Genomic DNA, 22,384 nt, shown 5'->3' with positions numbered 1-22,384 from the left:
CTGAAATTATCTTCAGCCCTTTGTCACTTCCATTTATCATTTTACCATTCCTTCACTATCATTGGGTCTAAATCCAGGAAAGCCCTACCCAGTACAGATGGGGAAGTACCTGCTCCAGAAGGACAGCAGTGGTTGAAAAAGGTAGTTCATTAGCACTTTGTCAAGAGCAAAGAAATATGGCTATTGAGTAAATGAGTAGGAGAATATGGAAGATATAAATTATTCATTGCAAGTTCTGGAAAAATAACACTTTAATATTCACAAGCCTGGATATTCCATCGCATTTTACAACCAAATCAGCAATAAATTAACATTGATACAATGAATTCTTCTACAATTAGTACCCACACTTTGTAAGAATTTATGTTGTGTTGGGCCCCAAGGTACTCTTGTGTAGAATTGTGTTGAGGCTTCCTACAGTGGATAATTTGCATTAGTCATTTGCTTGAATATATTCATTGTGCATAATTTTTGTGAATATATTTTAAAAGAGTTGATGCATTGTTTCACTGAGGCATAAAATACCTTTTTTGGTGCTTTCATAAAATTTTTAGCAGCCTGACAAATAATATTTCCCATAATGACTAGCTAATAGTCGTAAGGACATCCAGTGGTTTGCCATTGTAATCCACTGAAGGCTACATTCTCCAGTGAGTTAATCTCTGCAAGTCTTGAAGATACCATGAGTATTTTATGAATGGCATTGCAATAGGCGAAAATAATTAGGAATGTTTTATGCGTAAGCACAGAGATCAGAAAAAAATTGTAAGATACTTATGACAAAGAGTTGGATATGTTTTTGTATGTAATTAACTTAAACCTTAACTGTTGTAACCCAAGTATTCTTATCTGTATTTGAGTTCAACTCTGTTCCTCTTAATTCTGGGTCATTTCCATATTTTCCCCCAATCATATTATGTAATATTTTGACACCTAATTACTGTTGAAAATTAAGATCTTTCATTTGTCTGAATATCCTGCAGTGCTGCCTTGGGATGTGTAAAATGGGAGGGCATCAACCGTGTTTCCTAGCAACCTAATCAATCTGTAACCATAGCAATAGAACATTTCAGCAGGGTACACAGCCATCTTTTTCTATGCCATTCTTTGCTGTAAGTAAGGTTTCTCCAGACTTGATTAGTTTTGAGTTGACATATATATACTATTTACAAATGCTATTTGTAAACATTTCCTCTTTAAATCCTAAAATATTCAGTTTTGTTTTATACTGTCTTTAAAAAAAATCAATCCATTGCATTTATTTAAGTTATTGATCACATGCAGTCATTTTCAGAATGATAGCCTTTGCTCTCTCTCAAATTATGCAAACTTACGTCAATATAAATGGCATGTTCTTGAGAAACCATCACAGCTGCAGTGTTCACAAATCTGTCAAGGGAAGTAAGGAGTAAATTATGTTTACTTTTCTAAAGGAAGTTCTTGTCTCTTGCAACCTGAACTCTATTCACCAACTGTATAAATGAGATTAAGCATCTTAAAAACTACAGGATTTTTATCCAAATCATCTTTAGAGTGACTAATTAGTAAGAACACTGACTTTACGATTAGCAGTACAGAGCTGGCATTCGCCACAGAAGATCAAAGTGTCATCAACAACAATGTCTGGATTTACACATTAGAATACAAATGTGCAGACACTAGTTGATATGAATTTGGCAGTGTGTTAATGGTGAGCATGGTCAGTTTCTTGATATTGCAACTGCAAATTCCAACCCATTGCATTGTGATGCAAGTTTCTACTAAAATCTTCAGAAATATCCAAGTTAACTTATTCATGAAATAAAGTAGTAAAATCTGAAAATGCTTATCAACTTGGGCAGCATGTGAGGATAGAAAGGGTGGATTGCATCTATTTTAATATGTCTGACAAGTAAGGCTGCTGAACCAAGGGTGGTAATTAACTTAGAGTAAGATGATACTGTTGTTATCATGAAGACATGGTTGAAAGATAGGTAGGACTGGCAACTTAATATTGCAGGGTGTAGAATCTTCAAAATATTATAGATACGTTAGCACACATTAAAGTACTAATTATTGACAATGTAGACAATATGACTTTCAGTACCTGTACTGTTCCAATGTCTCATTACAATAACTGATTGATCAGATACCATTTTCAGAGAGAGAGAAAGATACTGAGAAAAGGGAGATGATTTTCAGTAAGTGTGGTCATTTTAATCACTAAAGATATTAGTGAATCTGTAAAGAACTTTTCCAAGGGTCACAAGTTTGACCCCTAGCTTGGTAATAACATTGTCAGCTACACTGTGAACGTTATTCAGTTATTTAACAGCTGCAGCAAGTATGGTCAATCCAAGTATGCATTTTTGGGACTGGTGAAGGAACACACTGTCCCCTTACTTGTGTGAAATATCTCCAACAACTTTAAGGCATAGAGATAAAAAATACTAGCAACTGATACCAGAGCACATTTTCCCACTGTCTCTTCAAGCAAACAGCATGGTATTTTTAAAGGATTCTGTGAGCTGAATAAAACAAAAAACATCAAGTAGCATAATGATATAATTACATGTTGTACTTTCTCTAATTATTTCAAACAGACATTGTGGATTAATATCTTATTGTTAGTATCTTTAAGCATGTTCATTTCAAATTCTATGGATTTTGTTTGATTTTAAGCCTTCTTTGTTGATATTGAACAAGATAAGGTATGGAATTTATAATTTTGTCTGAGAAATAGAGGTATACAGCACTGAAACAGGCCCTTCAGCCCAACTCGCCCATGCTGAATATTGTGTGTGGTTCTGAACTAGTCCCATTTGCCTGCATTTTGCCCATATCCCTCCAGTGCTTTACTATTCATGAACCTATCTAAATGTCTTTTAAACGTTGTAATTGTACCCACCTCTACCACCGTTTCTGGCAGCTCAATCCAGAAACCCCTCACCTTCTGTGTGGAAAAAAACTTGCCCTTCAGATTCCCTTTAAATCTTTCCCCTCTCACCTTAAACCTATGCCCTCCTTACCCTGAGGAAAATGACTGTGACTATCCACCTTATTAATGCCCCTCATGATTTTATAAACCTCTATAAGGTGACCCTTCAGCCTCCTTCGCTCCAAGGAAAACATTCTCAGACCATCCAGACTTTCATTATAACATAAGCCCTCCAGACCCGGTGACATCCTTGTGAATCTTTTCTGCTCTCTGTCTAGCTTAATCCTTCGCATAGTTTGGTAATCAGAACTGCACACAATATTCCAGGTGCGGTCTCACCAACGTCTTGTACAGCTGTAACATGACGTTCCAACCCTTACACTCAATGCCCCATTCATTGAAGGCAAGCATGCCATTCACCTTCTTCACCATCTTGTCTATGTGTGTCGCCACTTCCAGGGAACTATGTACTTGTACCCCAAGGTCTCTCTGTCCTACAGCACTCCCAAGGGCCCTGTTATTCACTGTGTATGCCTTGCCCCTGGTTAACTTCCAAAAATGCATCACTTTGCACTTGCCTGAGTTAAATTCCATCTGCCATTTCTTTGCCCACTTCCCCATTTTGATCTATATCCTGTTGTAGCTTCAGACAACCTTCGTTATCCACCACACCACTAATTTTGGTGTCATTTTCAAACTTACTAATCATACCATCTACATTCTCGTCCAAATCGTTAATACTTATGACAAAAACAACAGGGGACCCAGCACCGATCCCTGCGGCACACCGCTGGTCACAGACTTCCAATCTGGAAAAACCCTCCACTACCTCCCTCTGACTCCTTCCACCAAGCCAATTTTGTATCGAATTGGCTAGCTTAGCCTGAATCCCATGTGATCTCACCTTCCAACCAGTCTACAATGCTGGACCTAGTCAAAGGTCTTGCTAAAGTCCACATAGACAACATTTATAGCCGTACCCTTGTCAATCCTCTTGGCCAGCTGTTCATAAAACACAATCAAATTTGTGAGACTTGATTTTCCATACTAACTATAATTAATTCTCCCCCCAAGTATGATTTTCCAAATTAAAGGAAGATGGTAGTTGTGTAGAAAAACCTTGAGAAATTATTATTAGAATGACCTCTGGTGAATGCCTGTTTTTATTCAAGGGCAATAATTCATAATGGGGTGAACAGTTTGGGAAAGGGTTAGAAAAATCAATTTTATTCATGTAATGTGTTTTGTGTCACCAAGATATTCCAAAAAAACTCATAGCCAATTGATTACCTTTGAATCTCGATGGTTATTCTTTCAATCCCTTGTGTCCTGGGTTAAAAGAAATGGAATACATTTTTCACCAGTTTGCCAAATGTCATTCTTGCTTTTCTCAGAGTCCTTTCTGGTGCCTCAGTTTTCCTGTGCAGCCTGTTTGTTATGTCATTGATTTTGTAGCATGAAAAGTCACTCCTTGTTACGCTGCAAAGTACATCTTAATAACAATCACCTCCTTAAGAAACTGGTTGAAGATAAAACTGTTCAAAGCTCAATTTGAAATGCAACAAAAAGATAAACATCATTGTAATTAGGATGAAATTGATTAGAAAATTGTTTTTTGTTGTCCACTGCACATAAATTCTTTCATTCTCAGTTGCTTTGTGTTAAAGGGAAACTTAATGAGGGGGGGGGGGGAGTTGTTGAACCATTTATCTAAGAATCAGCCTTACTTTTTCTCTCTGAGGTCCTTTCAGATCCATCAATTTTGCTGTGCAGCCTGTTTGCAAAGTCATTGATTTTCTCGCCTGAAAAGGATACTATTTTTCTTAGAGCTTTGGGTTTATTGTTTACCTCGGCATGCCTGTTATGTTGGGCATTGATCCTTTCTGTTCATAGTCCTCCAGGCAGCCCTCTGCCTTGGTAACTGTAGAGTGATTTTTATCTATAGATTGTAGTAACTAAAGTGAATTGCATGATCTAAAGCACTTTTGATTTAATTGAAAGCATCCCAGGGAATATATTTACCTTTGAATTCTTGTGAAGCAGTTATTTCCAGAACTTTGTAATTTATTACCAGCTGATACCAAAACCCTTTTGCTTGCAGTTTTCAGTTAAAAAATACTGATCAACATAACTAAAAACAGAAATGGATCAGGAACTCAACAATCCTGGTTCATGCCATCTGATATTTCAATCCGAATTAATTTTGTTGTCTCCTTGTGAAAACCACTACTATGAGAAGCAATCTCAAAAATTGGCTTATTTTTTATTTAACTATATCCTTTACAAATGGAAGTTCAAATTGTTCAAGTAAAATCCTAAAAGTTTTATTTTTAATAAAATGATGAGGCTTCAAAACAAATAGAAAATTGCCCAGGTGTTTAGTTTCATTTAGCTTAGTTTATTGTCATATACACCAGGGTGCAATGAAATTCCTTGCTAGCATGAAACTCTCAGAGTAAACGATATACATGATAATAATAACTACAACAACAAACTCAAAACAACAGAATGGTGCAAAGATTCTAGTACCATCTGAAGCAGTGCAAAAAGAAATGCTAAAGTGACAATAACGGAATAACCAGATATTCTGTGGATATAAATCAGAATAAATCCAATCTGGCTAATTAGCACATAATCATTCTACAAGGAGCAGACATCCACAAATAAACTGAGAGTAACCGCCCTTGACATCAAGGCAGCATTAAACCAAGTCAAGCTGAAGTCAATGGACTCCAATGAGAAAATGGCCCAATACCTTATTTCTCCATTCTTTCTACTAAAAAAGATAATTTAACACCTTCTCACATTACATTCCATTTGATACCACCTCCCTGGTCTCTCTGAAACTTGAAAATCCCCCCTTTCACAATCCTCATTTTCATTGTTCCTCCATATTTTCAGTTGCTCAAACAATTACGTCTCGAATATTCTCCTCAGATTTCTGCACTTCTCTCTCATAAGTTGACTAGGCTTTTCTCCCATGTCCTTGTATCCCCTAAACAGTTTAATGCCAAATTTTATTTGATAACTCTTATTGTTAAGCATTTCATGACATATTACTCTGCTACAAATGTTATTCTTTCACATAAATACAATGCTTTAGCAGATTCCGACCACTTCTGGTTGAAGCCAATTACTTGCTGATTTTCTGACTCTGTGCTCATCTATCAGAAAGATTGCCTGCTGTATGAATTACATCTGTCCAGCAGAGTTATAAAATAACTGAAAAATAATTAATTGAACAAGTTTGTCTTGTTCCTATATTTTGCTTATGGTAAGTATTATTGTAAATTCTATTGTTTAGCAAGGTCTATTGCTTGAGCAAAGTACTCGTTACTTATTGGTTCTCTGAGGTGCAAGCCACAGTAGAATGCCTTCATATGAAGATTATAATGATGCAATTTAAGGAAATAAATTTGCCCATCATCCTATCTATTGGGAAATTTTATCCTTTGGAGCCTCAGATTCTACAAAATTACAGACTGCTGTTCCACAGTAATCAAACAAAATATTTTTAAAGGATATTTTTCATTTCCCATTTTACGTTTTTAGAGTTAAAATGCTACATCTAGAAATTCTTTAGCACCATTAAGAGGGCACTTAAGAATTGTTGAATAATGCACTAATGATCATTTTGATTGTGGCTCTGGTACTGCAAAATTCAGTGGTTTCATGCAATACTAAATAGCTTTGGCACATTTTCCTTTGAGAAAATAGAAGTTTGGGAATGGATCTTGGGAGGCACTGGGAAAGGGCAATGCTGGCAATCCAGGTGGGGTCTAGATATCAGGACCTTGGTGGTGGGGCTAGTCAGAATGGTGTCCAGAGAATAGAAGACCTGTTCCAGGGATCGGGAATGAGGTCAACATAATGGAAAGCGGGGACAAATTTAAAGGGGATCTAGCTGAATTGAGTTCCATTAAACAGAATTAGAAACAGAAAGCATTAAGCAGAAAATGCTGGAAATACATAACAGGTCAGCTAGCAGCTCTGGAGAGAAAAGGTAAATGAATGTTTCAGGTTCATGACCTTCCACAAGAATTAGAAAACTTAGAGATGAAACCAATCATAACATACAGGAAAAAGGGAGGCGATGAGGAAAGAATGAAAAGGCACGTTAAAAGGCAGGAGAGATTGAATGTCGAAAGGGATGAGAATGAAGGTTAAAAGAAAGAATGAGTAAAGGAAAAAAAAAGCAATTGGAAGAAGATGAATCTCAGAATCATTGTTGAACTCAGTGTTGATTAAAAAAGTTTGTAATGTGCCCAAGAGAAAGATGAGAGACAATGAACTTCATTGGAAGAACATAAGAGGTGAGGGTGAGAGTGGGAAGAAGAATTCAAGTGATAAGCAACTGAAGCTCTGAATCACATGTACACACTGAGCAAAGATGTTTTGCAAAGCTATGACCCAATGTTCAACTATTTGAGAAGAAAAGTAAACTTTACATAACAAGTATTCTTCACAAACTTGAGACATTTCAAAGAACTCGACAATCACTTAGGAACTTTGTGGTCACTATTTTAATAAGATCAAGATCAAGATTTGCTTTATTGTCATTTCTCTGAGTATTTACATACACAAAAAAACAAAATACTGTTTCTCACCAGCTCATATCAGTGCAACAAAAAGAACAGTGATAAATATCTAACAGTGATAAAACCACGTATCCAATATGTACACGGGATAGTCCCACAAACAGTAACCCAAATTAATAAACAGATTATGTGTATCGGTTCTGAGGAATGGTCAGTAATCTGAAATGTTCACCCTGGTTCTCTCCCTGACCTATTAAATATTTCAGCCTTTACTAATTTCATTTTAGATTTTCAGAACCCAAGTCATCTGCATTGGGTGTTAGTTGAGGGAGATATGTTGGACAGAACGCAGAGGACTTCCCTGCTCATCTCATATAATGTTGTGACATTTACATCCACCTGAGGGAGCAGGAAGCATCCTGGTGTAATGTCTCATCAAAGAAAAGGCAACTCAACTAGTGCAGCACTGCTGTAGGCTGCAGTGTGGTGCCAGCCTGGGTTGTGTTGAAGTCTTGTGGTCAGGATTCGAATGCACTTTCTGACGTATCAGATAGAGAGCTGTCACATAGTTGTCAATCTGAATCTGGTTTTGTAGCTTTTTCATTGTTGTAAATTCTGACCATTTTGTAAAGAGTGCATACCTCCCATGGTGGGAAATAGTTGAGATGACAAAGAAATGTTGTAATCATCTGGAACAAATAGTCAAATTCCTAACATTCCCTGAGGGATTCTTGCTCATTTGGTATTAAGACTGTAATTGAAGCATTAAACAACTGAAAGAGAGGGTCATAGTACAGTTTTATCCACTAATCTAAATCTTTTACATAACCTACATAGGTTTTAAGTTTTTTACATTTTTGGTTCGGTTCAGAACTACTTTATCAATTTGTATTTGTCCTTACCAAAATTGGGTATTTCTGGTTATTGGAAAATAAGTTGAAATGCATCAGTTTTAGTGTATCTAAATCAAAAAGCATATCTAGATCAAAATCAGTAATAATAACAATTACAACTGTTTGAAGATTTACTTTAATTACTTCTTGGACAAAATCATAATTTTCTTTCATATAATTACAAACAAATTAGTTGCCCCCCCCCCCCCACTCCCCTCCCACACCACCTTTCCACCCATGGCTTAGTCTTCTGGCTTTTTTTCCCCGCTATCATACCACTGATCAGTGCATCCCTCAGATGGATTATATGGGTATTTTCAAAACCATGTGTGGTATTTTTAAAGCAAAATGAATTTAAATATAAATTCTGCATTGTTAACATTTTATCTGCGTTAAAGAAATAAAGAACTTTTTTTCAGGTAGGTTTTTGGGGATCGTATCATTTCAATTTTATGAGTTAAAACTTGAAAATTCAACCCTTGAATGTACAAGTCACTGTTGTCCTTTTAATTTTGCAGTCTGTGCATTTTACCTTGCTTATTTAGCTACCTTAAAGCATTCTTGACAAGCCAGTTTATCTACTTCCCATTCTTGTTCCCCATACGCCATCACTAAGATCTGTGCTGTCTCCAGAGTTGAAGTAATTTGTCGTAAAAGTATATTAAAGGTTAATCAAGTTTGATTTAATTAAATCCAGTATTACCAGATTAAACTAAGGTAAGCTATTTTTCAACGTTTCTTTTTATGATCATTGCATAGAATCTTCTTGGCAGGAAACTTAGTTTACTCATTCCTTTCAGTAGCTTACTGGTATTTCACCATTCATGACGATAAGCTATTGCCAAAACATTTACAAGTTGAAAGTTATTTTTCTTTAATTAACATGTCTACCAGCATTTCGTGGTTGCCTCCTTAAATTTTTGTCAAAATGAATTTATGATGAATTAAATTTAAACCAATTGCCTAAAGGACATTGTGCCTTATTGATTTGCACTTTAAAATTTACAGATAAAGTAATTCAGTTATTTCTAAGGATACTATCAAAATTTAATTTACCATGCTTGTGAATAATTTCACATATAATTCCATTCAGTCTTGCCCTTCTCTGTAGAGAAGTCTTTTCCCCAGTAAGATAGAATGTATCCCAATATCATGATAGGATTAAAAGAAGATTGGTGATATGTTTTAGTGTGGCATAAATACTGGAATATTACCAGATTCTAAACTAGTTAGTTTAAGTTACACTAAAAGTAAACCCTAAAGTGTACTCTGCAGGATGGTATAAATGCACATTGAAAATACAAGTGCTATCAGACAGACATTATTTGAAAAATATGTCATGCACTTGCAATTCTTTAAGTGAATACCTGAACTAGTGAACAAAAGGAATATGTTTGTTGCAGTTTCAAAAGGAATTTGAACAAAGTTCTTCAGATGAGGGAAATGAGAACTTTGAAAGATTGTCTTGATTGTTTATATAAATGGACAGAAAATCTGAATGAGGAAATCCCTACTACAGAGTTCCCCAGATCTTTGAACTTTTCTTCAAGATCAGGAATGAGATCCCTGCAAAGTCAGGCCAATATATTTTAATCTGGACTGACTCCATTCCTCCAATTCTTGCTTTTTATGCATCCCATGTCTGCTCCACAAACATCAGTTTGCCCCACCATTGCTGGCCATGTCTTCAGATATGTAGATCTTACACTATAGGGTTTCTTCTGTAAATCCTGCTCCTTCAGCTCTTTTAAGATCTTTTAAGAACCTTGAATCCTGAGCAAGATTTTAGTCACCCTCCATCTCCTTCAACACTGCACCCATTTTTGATTTTGCTTTTGTAAAGCATTTTGAGATGTTTTCCATGTTAAAAGGTTTTATAACACACTATATCTTAAGCATTTTCTTCTTAAATTGCGAAATTATAATCAAAATAAATTGATTCTGCACCAGTGGGTTAAATCCAGTAGTGATAAATGATAGCAGAGTCTCAGAAATAAAGACAAAAGCTTCAATGACATGCCAGAAGTGGAGCTATCTGCTGTAGTGTAGTTTCTGCTATAACTTGAAATAGTTACGTTGTTGAAAGTATACCTAATTCACGTTGTGATGATATAATGCACTCATCAATAATTTGTATTTATAAAACCCTTCCATTTAAAAATTCCTTGGACCATTTCAAATATCAAATGAAAAGAAAATCACATCCTTCATCAAGATATTCCATTTCCTGCCCCACAGTATTTAATGCAGTTAAATGTTGCATATGATAATATGTTGCATATCATCAATTATCAGTCGAATAATTTGGATTGTGAGATCACTTTCAAATAGGTTCCCAGTTTTCACAGGTTAACCTGGTGTCCAGAAATAAATGGTTAATTTCCCACAGGCTGATCCAAGGGGCCCAGGAGAAAAACTGTGGGGTACAAAAAAATCTAGTTCCTTATTTTTTTCCATTTAAAAAAGATAGAGATCAGTTAAAGGTTATTTGACAGGCCAGGGCATCATGCTACCATCCGTAGGTTACTGAACCAGAACTGTATATCCAGCAAACGTTAATAAATAACAGTTTATGTCCATGTTTTTGTGTAGTCAAGGTAATAACCAAAATCTAAAAGCAATTTAAAATCTAAGATGCAAATTGCCAGCTCCATTTGTGTCTGTCAGTTGGTTAGTGTACGTAACAGAAATTTCTCAGGGTGCTCAAGGCTGTTTTTTGTATTGGGGAACCTGACAATTATAAACAGGCTCTTTGTATATTGGTATGTTGAAATCAAAAGGCTACGCCATAAATGCTACGTAGTTGGAACATAGTTTGAAACTGATCCACAGCTGTATTTTATTAACAGTTAACAAAACATTCAAAATCAATGTAGATAGCAAATAAAATTGTGTTGAGCAGGTTAAGGAATAATCAAGTGCAAAGGGCTACTATTAGTAAATAGTATTTATCAGAAACATTTATCAATGATTTATCCATTTGATTTCCTTGTGGCTCTTGCTACTTTCTGATAATTAGCTTGTTAAAATGCCCATATGAAAACCTTCAATAAATTAATATTGACTTCATCTAACTGGTAACACTCTTGCTTCAAGACCACAAAATAGTTTAGGTTCAAGCCACACCATAGGATCTGGCATCCAATGCAGTATTGGAGTGCAGCTGCAACAACTATTTTCAAGACCAGAAATTAAACCAGCCACCATTTGCTGCTCAAATGAACTTCAAAAATAGCATAACCGAAAAGCAGGAAGTTCTCTTCTGTCCAAATCAACATCCAACCTCCCACACCCAACCCCGGGCACCATTCCAACCTCCGAGAAACAGATCATCTCACTGATGTTTGTGGGATTATGACGGTAAGAAACAGTTGCTGACAAAAGAGATCAATTTTCAGACAACGTTCTGTGCAAAGAAATTTCACAATCTGTCTCAAAGTATTCTAAAAAGTATTTCAAAATCTAAAAATGGCAAATATTTGTTTATTTCTCAAAAATAATCAGTTTTACAATGATGCTTGCCTATTTGATTTTAGCTTTTAAATCTGACTGAAATTGAAATCTGGTCATTGTTGGAAAATATTTAACTTATTGAACTCATAATGGCCTATTTTATTGACCATCGGATTTTTCCTCTTGTTTTTGCCTCTTGGGAGATTATGTGGTTGTATAGAAGGCACAGATGGGTAGGACTAGATGAATGATGAATGTGGGTGGAACCTCTATTAGAATGAGACAGACTTGATCGATTAGCTAGTTTCCTTTTGTCCTTCCTTGGTAAGTTTTTATGAAAGACAGCAGTTCCAGTCACACAATAATGCCTACTTCTTCTGTATTTAATCAAGGACTTAAAAGGTTGTTCACTTATTGCTACATAAGGCATGACTGGAATGCACAGCTATGAGAAAGTGTTCTAAAAGATTCAGAGGTTAAAATTCCTTATGTGACATTTTATTGCAGTGCTGATTTACAAACAGAAATACTAATGTGTTCCCGAAATAAAGATTTTCAGGCATTGCATGGGGTTGTTTCACAATTGCAAATGCAGTAAAAATATTTGATATCAGATAAAAGGAGCAATTTTCTTTCTAGGTCAATTACGGTTGTTAAAAGATTCAAATGCCCAGGCACTCAAGAAATATAAACACACCAACTTATATCTATTTTTGGCACTGTGAAGGTTATTGGAAGCAATGGATCAAAATATTTTCTGTAATTAACCCAAAAAACAAAGTAATTAGAGATGAACAGACTTCTGTTCACAACTTGGTAGAAATCTGAAATCCTAAATCCTTCATCTCATTTTTTTAATGTAATAAAACAGCTTGTGACATTTACATGAGACCTGAGGGAATTGGGTTTGGCTCCTAGATTACTGGCAATTACTTGCAGCTTCCATCCCTTGTGCTGCAGGCAAGAGAGGTTCTATTTTGATAGTACAATACACAGTTGGAAGTGAATGCTGGTTACAGTTCAACGGCATATTTAGTGTTGCTTTTGATCATGAAAATAGTTTCTGTCCATGAGATCACTGCAGCAATCAGCAATGGTGCCAATGGCAACGGCAAATGTTGAAACTGAGTATCTCTATTTCACAATGGTTACCTGTCATAGATAATAGAAAGTTATTGTGAGAATGCTTTCAATGAAGCACACGTGTTTATATTGGTTGCACGGCAACATAATGAAATTTTTGTTCCTGGCATTTTCGTGCTTTAAATATTCATTCCATCCTCCTATGATGCTGCTCCCAATGAGTTAGCAGTTTTTCTTCCACCTGTCTGTAATTTTCATATTGCCATTTTTCTCTCTTGCCTTATACAAAAATGTCTGAAGTTGCAATGCATTAACAGGTCAAATTTAAATCCCAACCTTTTCTCCTACTGTTGGGAAGCACGTATTTACATCAGTTCAACTGCTTATAAAATGAAACCAAAGTACATAGTTCTCTGAAAGTAGCAGCACAGGTGATGAAGAAGGGAAATGGATGAAGAAGGGAGCCTTGAGTACAAGAGTTGGGATATCATGTTACAACTGTACAAGATGTTGGTGAGACCACACCTAGAATATTGTGTGCAATACCAATGTCATCATACCAGCAAAGATGTGATTAAGCAAGAGAGGATACAAAAAAGATTCACGAGGATGATGCAGGGACTTGGAGGGCTTGTGTTATATGGAGAGATTGGATAGGCTGGGACTGTTTTCCCTGGAGTGAAAGAGGCTGAGGGGTGACCTTATAGAAGTTTACGGAATCATGAGGGGCATAGAAAAGGTGGATGACCACAGTCTTTTTCCCAGGGGAGGGGAGTCTTAAACTAGAAGGCATAGCTTTAAGGTGAGAGGGGAAAGATTTAAAGGGGACCTGAGGAGCAAGTTTTTCACACAGAAGGTGATGGGTATATGGAATGAGGTGCCAGAGGAAGTAGTCAACGTGGGTATGATTGCAACATTTAAAAAACATGTCCAGATACATGGGTAGGAAAGGTTTAGAGGGATATGGGCTAAATGCTGTTGGATGACCTAGGCATGTAACTGCAGAGCATCATGTAGAAGGTACATGTGGCAGCTATTCACCAGTGGTGAAGGGAATAAATATTTAGGGTGGTTGGGATGTCAATCAAGCAGGTTGCTTTGTCCTGGATGGAGTTGACTGGTTGGTACTGCAATAATCCAGGAAAATGGAGAGTATACCATCATATTCCTGACATGTCTTGAAGGTGATGAGGCTTTGAGTTGTTAGGGTATGAGTTACTCACCAAAGAATACCCAGCCTCTTACCTATTCCTATAGCCACTTAGTCATTTGGCTGGTCCTGCTGAGCTTCTGATCAAGGCTGATCCCCAGAATGTTAATGTTGGGTACACAGAAGTGGTAGAGGTAGGTAGTTAATCTCTCACTTGTTGGAGATGGTCATTGCCTGGCACTTTTGTCACAAAAATTTTCACTTTTATCAGCCCATACCTAAATTTCATCTAGGTCCTAAATAAAAATAGGTAATACTGGGAACACTCAGCAGGACAGTTAGCTTCTGTGGAAAGAGAATTAAAATTAAAGTTTCAGGTCTAAAACCCTGTTTTCAGCATTTCCTTTTTTTTTGGTGATTTTCTTTATTGTCCAGGTCTTGCTACATACAAGCATGAACTGGTTCACTTGCTGAGAAGTTCCAAATGGAATTGAATGTTGCATAATTGTCACCATTTCCTACATGATGATGGAAGGACAGTGATTAATAAAGCAGCTGAAGGACACTGGGCTGAAGAACCCATGTAGTAATGTCCTGAGCTGGGATGGTTGACCTCCACCAACCCCAACCCTCTTCCTTTGTGCAATGTATGACTTCAACTACTGCAGTGTTTTCCCTTTGATTCCCAATGACTTTAGTGTTACTAGAATTCCTAATGCCACACTTGGTCAAATGCCACCTTGATATCAAGGTACTCTCGCCTCACCTCTGAAGGCAGTTCTTTTGTTTGGACCAAGATTGCAATGAGATCTGGAACTGAGTGGTTCTGGCAAAACTCGATCTGGTTATCAATGAGCAGGATTTTGGTGAGTGTCACTCAGTAATACTATTGACAACACCTTCCTTCCCTTCGCTGATGATTGAAAGAAGACTGACAGTAATTTGCCATGTTGGGTTTGTCCTGGTTTTTGAGAACAGGGCATACCTGGGCACTTTTTTACTTAGTTGGGTAGATCCCAATATTATAGATAAATATAGCAGTATGGTTGTTACCTCTCCTTTTAGAACTATTTGCTTAGTTATGATGTCTGTGCTCATTGAGACATAGTGCATGTGCAGAAAAAGTGTGTGGTGATCGTGCATTGTGAAATAATGATGCTCAAGGACAGGCCATAATTGAAAGACAAAAGTCTGCTCTCAAACCATATTTAGGATAAATCAATGAAGTATATCTATCATTTCACCTTTTCAGAAATTTTGGAGACAATTTGTACTACTATTCAGTCACACCAAATGGATTCTTATAATAATGTTTCATTCTCTTATATTGTTCAAGGAATTGTTATACAGTATGATTGGTCCTAATTATCTGTTTCTATCAAAAATTGCAAAATAGTTTCACAGATCAGCGTCCTATATCAGAGTGTAGTGCTGGGTACTTGAGGTTTAATATGGCTCATTCCAAAAAATATCATTTTTGGTGGCATGTATTGGAAAATGCTTCACTTCTTCCAATTGTACTAACCTATCTGGTTGCCCACTTCTGTACTCTGAACTTCATTGGCGCCCAATCTCTTAGTGTATTAAATTTAAGAGTCAGGTCCTCTTCTTAGTTCCTTCCTTAGGCTGTGTGGTTATTTCCACAACTTGCTCCAGTCTTTCACCCCTTCCTCATACCACCTTTATTCTTCTTCCCTTAACACCTTGTGCATGAATACCATCTTTTCCAGAGCAAGATGGAGCTTCTGGTTGCCTTGATTATATCCTTCTGAATTCCCTGTCCAAACTTCTCTGATTCTCCACCTGGAATAACCTTCTTTGAGACAAATATTTTGATCAAACTCTCAGTCCCCATCTCCCCACACCCCCAATGTGTTTCCTTGAATGCTGACATTTTTTCATGCATGTATTGTATACACCCTAGGTCACTGTTGTATTATTAAAAGTGCATCTATCTTTAGTCAACAAGAAACAAGGGAGGCCTTCAGGAGTTGAAGGTCATACAAATATTGGTCTCAACAAATCCCTAGGGTTAAAGTAAAAAGCAAGATACTGGAGGAACTCAGTGGTCAGACAGCATGTATGGAGGGAAATGGATAGTTGACCATGGATAGCCTATCTTCCCCTCATCTTTCAGTCCAAAATGGAGGGCTTCGACCCAAAATGTTGACTGTCCATTTCCCTCCGTTGATGCTGCCTGACCCGCTGAGTTCCTCCAGCATCTTGTTTTTTTACTCCAGATTCCAGCATCTGCAGTCTCTTGTGTCTCCCTAGGGTTAAAGACCTGACTCACAAGGATAGATTGCAAAGAGGGAAATGTCAGTCTCGATTAGAAACTGAGAGATTATCTCAATCGATATTTGTTGAACAGTGAACTGTATAGGAAAAAATAATTCAGATAGTTATTTTAAATTAAATTGCAATAGGACAATAGGTCACGTATTGAAAGGGAAACTTAAGACTAATATGAGAAAGTTCACATGAAGTATTCTTATTGTTCAACCAAGGGGAAAACATGGGTATCACTTTGGATAGAATAAGCTGAGTGGGTCAAAAATCTTTTCTTGTGCATGATTATCTTTTGTTGTTGTAAAATAACAAAAAAGGAGCAATTATGAAAGTGGGTAAAAACATTTTCCAAATAAAAACATTTTATGTGAGAGGAGGGTAACGATCAATCTCAAATTTAAAAAAAAGGAAGTCTTATGCTCTATATTTTAGGGGGCTTTCTTCTGAAGAACCTTGTGTCTCTATTACTGACGTGAAACAAGGATCAAAATTTGGGAACTTGGGCTGATTCAAGTGATGTTTTACATGAATAATAATTGTATGTTAATCATAAAATTCTTTCACGAAGCAACCGCCTTGATTGAAGCAATGTATTATCCTGTCAAAGGAAATGATCTGAAGGGTATTTTGATTTTGAAGCATTGGAACAGTTGAAATAATTCCAGAAAGCTTGTGTGACTGCAAAATTGAGTTGCTCTGTTATTTTCAATCTGTTAGTTGAATGAATCATTAGCATATTCAGTTTTGATTTCATGCTGCTTCTTTTGTTTGAAGAGAAATAAATCAAATTACTGGCCCCCTTCACGGTGTGCCATAAAGAGGAAGGAGTGGCTTAATGTGGCCATGAGGTGCCATTTTTAAAATAAGAATCATAGAAAATATATGACACGGAAGGAGGTGATTCAGCTCACCATGTTTGTGCCGATGGATAAGAGCTGCCCATTCTACTCCCACCTTCCAGTGCTAAGTGTGTAGCCCTACAGGGCATGGCTCACCAAGTCCATAGCTAAGTACTTGTTGAATATGAGTGTTCCTTGCCCATTACATCCTGAGTTCCAGACCCCTACTAACCTCTGCTTGAAAAAATGTAGTGGTGTTTAAATCCCACATCTGACGAACATCATCAACCTGAAATTTTAGCTTTGTATCCCTCTCCACAGATGCTTCCTGACCTGCTGAGTATTTCCAGCATTCCATGTTTTTATTTTGGATTTGCCGCACCTGTTTTTTTTTGCCTTTGTTCTCCCAGTGTTACCACTACAAAATGGGCACATGTGATGACAAGGGGTAGTGCAGAATTAGTGCATCTGGGCCACAGATAGGTATGGAGACCTTGCAAAGTGAATGCAGCCTTACTTCAGCAGTTCACTGCAAATAGGACAACCGGACTTGTGGCAAACTTAACATAGTCCTTCTCTGAGTTACACGTCTCACCTGTGTGTTGTACAGATAACAGAAGATTACTGGTACTAATAAGTTTGACAAAACAATATTCCTTCTGCTCGTAAGAGTGACACAGGCTCCACAATCTCCTAAGGGAGAGTCATAAAATCAGAGTTGTACAGCAGAGGAACGGACCTTTCAGCCCACCTCATCCTTGGTGACCAAAATGCCCATCCACCCTAATCCCAGTTGCCTTCATTAGGCCCATATCCCTCTACGCCTTTCATATTCAAGTACCTTATAAACACTATAATTTTATCTGCCTCCACTACCTCTTCTGGCAGCTCATTCCAGACAACCACCACTCTCTGTGTGAAAGACCTACCCTTTAAATTTCTTCCCTCTCACCTTAAACCTATGATCTCTTACATCTAGACCCCCCTGCCCTGAGATAAAGACTATCTAGCTTATCTTTACTCCTCATAATTTTATAAACCTCTATAAGGTCACTCCAGGCTCCAGTGAGAACAAACCCTGCTGAATCTCTTCTGTACTGTCTATAGCTACCACATCCTAACTGTAGTGTGGTGACCAAAACTGTACACTATACTCTAAGAATCTTGACGTGGAGGGGGGAGGGTAGTGTTTAAATTTGCCAGAAAAAAACTGCTGCAGAGCAAGAAAGAAGTGGAGTTCAAGCTGCATTTACTCTTTTTTTTAAATTTGCTTTAAAATAGTACAATAAATTTATTGTATCTGCCACTGCTGCTCTCTGAGGCTGCTTACAAGTGACCACAGTTTTTATTTCCTGCAAATCTCTAAACGTTCTTTGAACTCATTGTATAAAACTAGACTCAGCTCTCTTCTCACCATAATGCAATAGACCACAACCAAGAGGGAAAACCTGAACCAAGCCATGTTTGAAATTTAAGATTATTAAAGCTAGACATAAGTGTGTGCAGTTTATTGTGTGCAGTTCTGATCATCCCATTATAGGAAGGGTGTGGAGACTGTGGAAAGGGTGCAGAAGAGGTTTACCAGGATGCTGCCTGGATTAAAGGATATGAGCTATGAGGAAAGGTTGGACAAACTTGGGTTGTTCTCCCTGGCATATCAGAGGCTGAGGGGAGACCTGATAGAGGTTTTTTTAATTATGAGAAGCATAGATAGGGTAGACAGAATCTTTCCCCAGGGTAGAAACATCAAACACCAGAGGACATGCTTTTAAGGTTGGGGGAGTGTGTGGGGGTGGGGGGGAGTTTAAAGGCACCGTGAGGGGCAAGTTTTTTATGCAGAGAGTGGTAGGTGCCTGGAATGGGTTACCAGGGGTAGCAGTGGAAGCAGGCAGTTTGGTGAAGTTTAAGAGGCTTTTAGATAGACACATGAATATGAAGGGAATGGAGGGAGATGGATGATCCACAGGAAGAAGAGAAAGAGGCCATTTAGTGTAAATTTCAAGATCAGCACAACATTGTAAGCCAAGTGACCTGTCTAGTGCTGTACTGTTCTGTGTTCTATAAGCAAACAGAGAGCTGATCAAGGATTAAACTATACTTGCCTGTAAATTCCACATAACAGAGTTCTTTTACTTGTAGATCTGAGTTCCATAATTTTTTCGCTTTTAAAATATAATTGCTTTAAGATGAAACAGCCACATGTTTGTATTGTATTGTGTTGTGTAATTTCATTCTCAATCTAGATTTTAGCTAGTCCAAGGAGAAGAGTACTCTGAATGGCCATTGAAATGATATCTTGTCAGTTCACTACCTATTCCATGCATCTGCTGTGCTCTTTGGGATACTCCAATCATGGAAAGAATCATTGAGGAACATGTATCTCGGGTTTCCTAGTGGATATGTACTTAAGCATCTTAGCTATTCCTGCAATGGAATCATTAATTGCAATGTTCTTATCACATCCTGAAATCCATACTCTATGCCATGTATCAGCACATGCATGCTCTAGACCTCTCTCTGCAGCAACACTGATTTGAGGCACTGTATCATTAGTGGACTTTGACCAATAGAAATAAGGTGCCAATAAGTAAATATATGCAGGTAAATGAAACATTAGAAAATGGATGTTCCTCCAGACCCACTGGAATCAATTTGCAAACCTCTTGAGACTCGTGGATCTGAATGTGAGATCCTTTGCTATACAAGAACAAGATCAAATTGCAGTAAGCAAGACATGAAATTATAGGCTTGTAAAACCGAGCTGTTACTCTGTGCAGAAAATCATATTAGTCTTGCTGTCATTGACGACTTGCATTTGAATTTGAGAAGCTTCTGCCAAGCAACCTTTACATAAAAGTCAAAGGCATCACGTTTGCCAGTCATGCGAGAGGTAACGGAGCACATTAAAGAAAGAAAATTTTTCATTTTACAGAGCTATCAAATTTCGTACTCAAAAAGAAACTGTTACATCTGCAATTAACTGCATTGTTCCAGACAGCAAGGAAAACACTACAAGTTTTTCCTTCTAATACATTATTTTTTTCATTGCATAGGAACATTAAAATGTCACTCTATCAAGCTTGAGACCAAGGCAAAGCCATTTATGAAGTGCAGTCATCTTTAGGAAATAAATCTGTTTTACTTTGGCTTAATCTGGGATAGACAGTTAAAATAATAAAGTAGGAATCCTGTTCATAGTAATTGAAAGAAATATAAAAGATAAATAATTTTATTTGCTTGTAATGCATGTTAAGGTCTTCCATGTTTTCTTTATGTTCTTGTCAATTATAAATGTATATTGAAAAAAAAACAGCAACGACAGCATACACTGGGACCATTTAGGACATCACAGGCTGGAAATTAATTCACACAACCTCAAGAAAACCAGAATGGTGCTATTGAAAATCAAGTTACCCTGGACTAAAGCAAGTTTCTGCATTTTTCTTTGTGTCTTCGTGTCTATCAGGAAGTTTGACTTTCAGAGGGATTTTTACTTTTTCTGATGTCTAACTCTCCCAAATGATGTCAATAGTGACTGTAGTGAAATCTTGGCCTGAAAAGTACTCAAGCAATAGTCACATTTTACTTACAGTTGCTCTGAAATCATTCTGCATAAAGGGATGATACTATTCCAGAAAGTAATTTTTATTTGTATCATTCAGTTCAAATATTGGTAATCAATAGAATGGGTGCCTGTAGATAAACAATTACAGGAAAATATAGCTTCAGAAAATGGATGGCCTTGCAGACTCCCTGGAATCTGTTTGTTAGCCTCCTGGGGACCACAAATCTCAACCTGAGGACATTTGCTGCACAAGAACAAGATCAAATTCCAGTAAACGGACTTGAAATTGTCAGTTTACAGAATTGAACTGTTGTTGTGGAGAGCAAATCATATTTGTCTTATTGTTGTTAATGGTAAGTTTTCAAAATCACCAAACCATAGCAGAAAATGCAGCTACTGTGTTATTACTCTTAGAATATATGAAATAAAACCAGCAATCATATGGTGTCCTGAGTCTGGTCCACCACTCAAAATGATAGTAGCTAATCCTATGTCTTGGCAGGCACGGTATTGTAGCAGTTAGCATACGTTATTACAGCGACCCGGGTTCAATTCTGGCCGCTGTCTGTAAGGAGTTTGTACTTCCTCCCCGTGTCTGCCTGGGTTTCCCCTGGGTGCTCCGGTTTCCTCCCACATTCCAAAGACGTACGGGTTAGGAAGTTGTGGGCGTGCTACGTTGGCACCGGAAGCGTGGCGACACTTGCGGGCTGCCCCCAGAGTGTTCAACGCAAAGATGCATTTCACTGTGTGTTTTGATGTACATGCGACTAATAAAGAAACCTTATCTTTCTCCATGTACTCTAAATATGAGCTATTCTACCTTGCTTCCAGTGGTATTAGCATTCTGATGCAATGTTACCTGAAATCTTTAACAACTGCCAGCAATATACACAAGGTGGACAAGCATAGCCTCCTCCTCATCTCTTCATTCCTCCAAAAGTGTTTTGTGTGTATACTCACAATCCCCTACCACCATTGATAACTTGTCTGGGTCCCATGCTCTTGGCTCAATCTCTCTAAATAACTCTACTGTCCACTTCTACTTTGAGGCCTAGAACCTCCAGCTTTGACCAAGCTCTTCACTATCCCTCCTTTTATTTTTCTTTATGTCTCAGCGATCAGTTATCTGTGATCTCCCCTTTTGAGAAATTACTTTGATTGTGATTATCATGATTTGGGCAGCGCAGTGGGACAGCCAGTAGATCTGTTGCCTCACAGCTCCAGCCACCATTTTCCTCCCTTATTGCAAAGAAGTGCGAGTTTGTAGGCCACTGTAAATTTCCATGGTGTGTGGCAAGTGGTAGAATCTGGGGGGAGCTGATGTGAATGTGGGGCGAATAGGTTACATGGAAAATTAGTGGGGCAATGGGATTGTCCTGTGAGCCAGCATAGACTTGATGGGCCGAAATGGCCTTCTCCTTTGCCATAAGCAAATATGGTATATGGTGTATTTTATATATTGAGGATATGATATAAATGTAAATTATGCTTGATTTTTCAGTTAAGTATTCTTTTTATATGAGAGGGATGTCACATGAATAAAATTCATATTCCAATATGTCATCATTTCCAAGATAAGAAAACTTCATGAAGTGCTCAGAAGTTGCTAGGTCTCAGGAATTTCCATAAATTAGTAAAATATCAGTAAAGATCTGAT

At 37.4% G+C, this 22,384-nt stretch overlaps 1 protein-coding gene across 1 annotated transcript in view; it reads left to right on the top strand.

The window, feature by feature from the left end:
* The first annotated feature begins 8,985 nt into the window (after positions 1-8,985).
* Positions 8,986-22,384, top strand: part of card14 (caspase recruitment domain family, member 14) — a 62,109-nt gene continuing 48,710 nt past the window's right edge. Inside the window, exon 1 of the mRNA XM_052033217.1 lies at positions 8,986-9,065. The gene's annotated coding sequence lies outside the window, so the exon portion shown is untranslated. The remainder of the gene's footprint in view (positions 9,066-22,384) is intronic.

The sequence above is a fragment of the Pristis pectinata genome, chromosome 18, assembly GCF_009764475.1.
Source record: "Pristis pectinata isolate sPriPec2 chromosome 18, sPriPec2.1.pri, whole genome shotgun sequence".
NCBI lineage: Eukaryota > Metazoa > Chordata > Chondrichthyes > Rhinopristiformes > Pristidae > Pristis > Pristis pectinata.
The sequence above is the reverse complement of the archived record's forward strand: the minus strand, read 5'-3'. Positions and strand labels throughout refer to the sequence as shown.